Below are 3,937 nucleotides of genomic sequence, written 5' to 3' on the forward strand. Positions count from 1 at the left end.
AACCTGGAGGTCAGGATCTTTCAACAAGGTCTCTTGGATAGAGTGATAATCCAGGACATTTCAGGGGATGAGGCAAAGGGTGTAGTTGGTTTTGTGGGGGTGGGCTTTGCAGTGATAAGCTTTGTGGTCAGAGGTCCAAGGCCCAAGACAACCAGTGATAAGGAGAGTGGAGTGGGGGAGGGGTGATGTCTGAGATCCAAGTTTAAAAGAAATTGAGAGGGCGAGAGCTCTGAATGGACTTCAGAGGGCTTACATTGTTACCATTTCCATTGTCATAGATAGTGTAAGGTAACAGCACTGGAATCCACCACAGTGTTAATAAGGGAAAGAAAATATTTAGGAGTTATTCATATAAATGTCTTTAATGTTTGTAACACTATAACACCAAACTTAATTCTCCTTTGGGTCTGACACAAAAGGAGATGACAGAAGGGTGTAGCTGAGGGATGAGGTAATAGAGTGGGGAGTGTGGCAGTGAGGAGAATCCGGTACAACAGAGGGAGGACTGAGGCAAGGTCAAGGGCCAGATATGGCTGCAGAATTCCTGAGACATGGTGTGCATCACCAAAAACCTCTCTGGAATCTTAAGACATCTTGGCAGTACTTTGGTTGGGACCCAGGACATAGCCCCCATTATGGAGATGATCACAATACTATCAAGATATCTGGTCACCTTACTTTTGTTCTTGATGGAATCCATAGGCTGAGCTGATTGACAGGCTCTGCTTCCCATTGGAAGGGGAGCACTCTGGAGCAAGCCAAGCCTGATCATGAAATGCAGCAGAATGGGAGATCAGAGGATGGGTGGGTGGGTGTGTCTTTGATTCCCGGTCACAGGGGTCCCAGTCCACATTCTTCTACCTCAGTGGGGAAGGTGTTGTAAGCAAAATAAGAAATGGCATAATGTACTTAAAAAGAAACCCTCGTGGAGAAGGGAGTTAGTCCTAAATGAAAAACGTAAGTATTAAAGAAGGTATTAAACACTGGAGTTTCCCGGAATATCAAACAAGAGAAGTAGTTGTGCAATTGATCTACCATCTGTGAAAGTAGTGTCATGGTGACACTGCATGATACCTTCTGCATTACAGGGATCAATCAATGATAAAAAACCTTCCCCTCTGAGTCCCAGTGTTGTTGTTTCAGGTCTTACACCAGAGGCTTGTACACATTATTTAGGTTGACCCCCGAGTCCAGAGCAGAGAGAGCGCTGCATGTTAGAGCTGTCAACATACTGATGAGAAATTAACCCAGGAAATTAAGACATCATCTGCACAATTATTAAAACTGGCTTTCAGACACAACAATTCACACTTAATAGATCAGCTTTGCAAGGTTCTTCATGGGAAGTGAGGGGAATGGGAATCTGGGGGGAAACAGCCTGCAGGAACTTACAGATGTGACTCAGGTTGTGGAGAAGTAGATGTTTCAATCTCTATCACAAGGAGGCAAAGGAAGAGAATTCCTGATCATGAATACTGGAGAGTGAGAACCAGCTGTGGGGAAGAAGAGAACTCCTTATTAGCTGGGATACAAATCCAAAGGAGGCTGCAAAGATAGGCTAGTGTGAGGCTAGGGCAGTTCTGAGGTAGTCGTAAATGAGAAACTTTTATTTTTAATGAACTTTCATAACAGAGTGCCTCACAGCTTTCATAGCATAGACACTGATATAATATGGAGAAACATAGCAGACAATTTGTGTTCAGTAAACTTCCACAAGCAATGAGTTAAATGAACAGACATGTTGTCAAAGTGATATGATTGAGGGGTAGGTATCAGCCAGGACAGGAAGGAAAACTTCTCTTTCTTCTCTTCAAATAAACCAGGAAATCTTTTCAATCCACCTAGTAGGACTTCAGTTCATGTTCTTTAACAATGCAGCACTGGCTCACCTACAACACTGAAGTTTCAGAGGGTAGGTCTTATTTTCAGGAAAGGGACTAAACTCACAGCCTGTTGACTTAGAAACAAGGGAACTGCTCACCAAGTCGTCAATGAAATGAAGACTTTGGAGGACTGGAGAACTGGTGGAGATGGATTCATTTTCAAATTTTATGAGAAATTATAAAGAGGGCAGCTGGTTTTCAAGAGATAGTGTTCAGTTCAATACGGGGTGGTCTGTCAAATATCCAAATCTGAGCTAGTTCTTACAGGCTTGTACAAATCATTTTCACACAGGGGCAGTGGAATATTTTTTATTTAATGACTGCACTTCAGAGAGTAGACAAGGTGCAAAGTTCACTCTCTGTGGTAGATTTCAGTAAATCTGTGCTAATATTTGAGGAAGAAATAAAGGGGAAAATGGTACTTTAAAACTTTTAATGGAGGAAATAAAATTTTACCTTCTGCAGTTTCAAATCCACACAAGAAGGAGAAGGTGAAGAACTGATTAAATATTTTTTGAGACTTCCATGGAAGAGGAGATGGCAGTAGTAGATCTGACAAGGAAGGAAGCACTTACATTTCTGTAGTGCCTTTCACCATCCCAAAGTACTGTACAGCCATTAGGTACCTTTTGAAGTGTTGTAACATAGGAAACATGATGGACAATTTGCACAGAGTATGTTTCTACAATGAGTAAAGTGATATTATTAAGATAACGATGTGTGCTGAGGAAATAAATATTGGCCAGTGTAATGGGGTTATCATGGGATCTCTTGAACCCACCAAAGAGGCAAGTTTAATGTCTAATCTAAAGGATGGCACCTTTACCTTATATGTTGGTATTGGAGTGGTATTGAACCTATGCTTTCTGACTGACAGTCTAACATACTCCTAATGACAATCATGATACTAAGATATGACTCAGTCCTAGGCCTCAGTAATGCAGCTGAATTCAATTAGAATTTTCTTAACAAACTTTTCACAGAGTTAAGGTTCCTCACCTGGTGGATTAAATTCTTGTGGCCTGTGCTTGGTAAGGCACTTGTACTGTTTAACTTTAGGAGATCAGCAGCCATTGCAGAAAAATCTATCTTGGGCCCAACACATTGATGCAATCATGAAGAAGGCATGTTAGGAGTTTGAGGAGATTTGGGATGTCACCAAAGACTCCTACAAATTTCTATAAATATACAGTGGAGAGCATCCTGGCTGGTTGCATCACAGCCTGTTATGGAGTCTCCAATGTACAGGAACTGCAGAGGGTTGTAGACTCAGCCAGCTCCATCATGGGCACAGCCCTCCCCACCATCGAGGACATCTTCAAGAGGCGGTGCCTCAAGAAGCCAGCATTCATCACCAAGGACCCTCACCATCTGGAACATGCCCCCTTCTCATTACTAACATCAGGGAGGAAGTACAAGAGCCTGAAGACCCACACTTAATGATTCAGGAACAGCTTCTTCCCCTCTGCCATCAGATTTCTGAATGGTCCATGAACCCATGAACACTACCTCATTATTCCTTTTTTTTGCACTATTTATTTAATTTAGTAATTTATAGTACGGTATGTCTTTGCACTGTACTGCTGCCGCAAAATAACAAATTTCACATCATATAAATCAGTGATAATAAATCTGATTCTGATTCTGAAATCTTCTCTGCTGGCACCAGGGTTACCAACCTTTCTGGATTCTCCAGGAATTAAGAATTGCTCTTCAGGTGATTGCAAACCAGGAGAATAATCAGAGAGGCTAAACAAAATTATAATATTGTTGGAGTGGTTTGTGGGCCTTGAGTTGATGTAAGAAACCATCAGGCCAAATTACTTTTCATTCCTGCAGCACTTAGCAAGCTTTTCCAGAATCAGAAGGGTTTTATTAGAGGGGATATTAAGCAAAGGAAGATCTGTGGTAAGCCATTCATCCCCTTGACCTGGTTCTGTTTTCAATTAGATTGAGTATAATCCATATCCTGACTCCATCTGCCTTGGTTCTCCAGTCGATTTGTCTTATAGAACTCTATTGTTCTCAGTTATCATATTTCTGTGGATTCCTTG

Source organism: Pristis pectinata, chromosome 24, assembly GCF_009764475.1.
Source record: "Pristis pectinata isolate sPriPec2 chromosome 24, sPriPec2.1.pri, whole genome shotgun sequence".
Taxonomy (NCBI): domain Eukaryota; kingdom Metazoa; phylum Chordata; class Chondrichthyes; order Rhinopristiformes; family Pristidae; genus Pristis; species Pristis pectinata.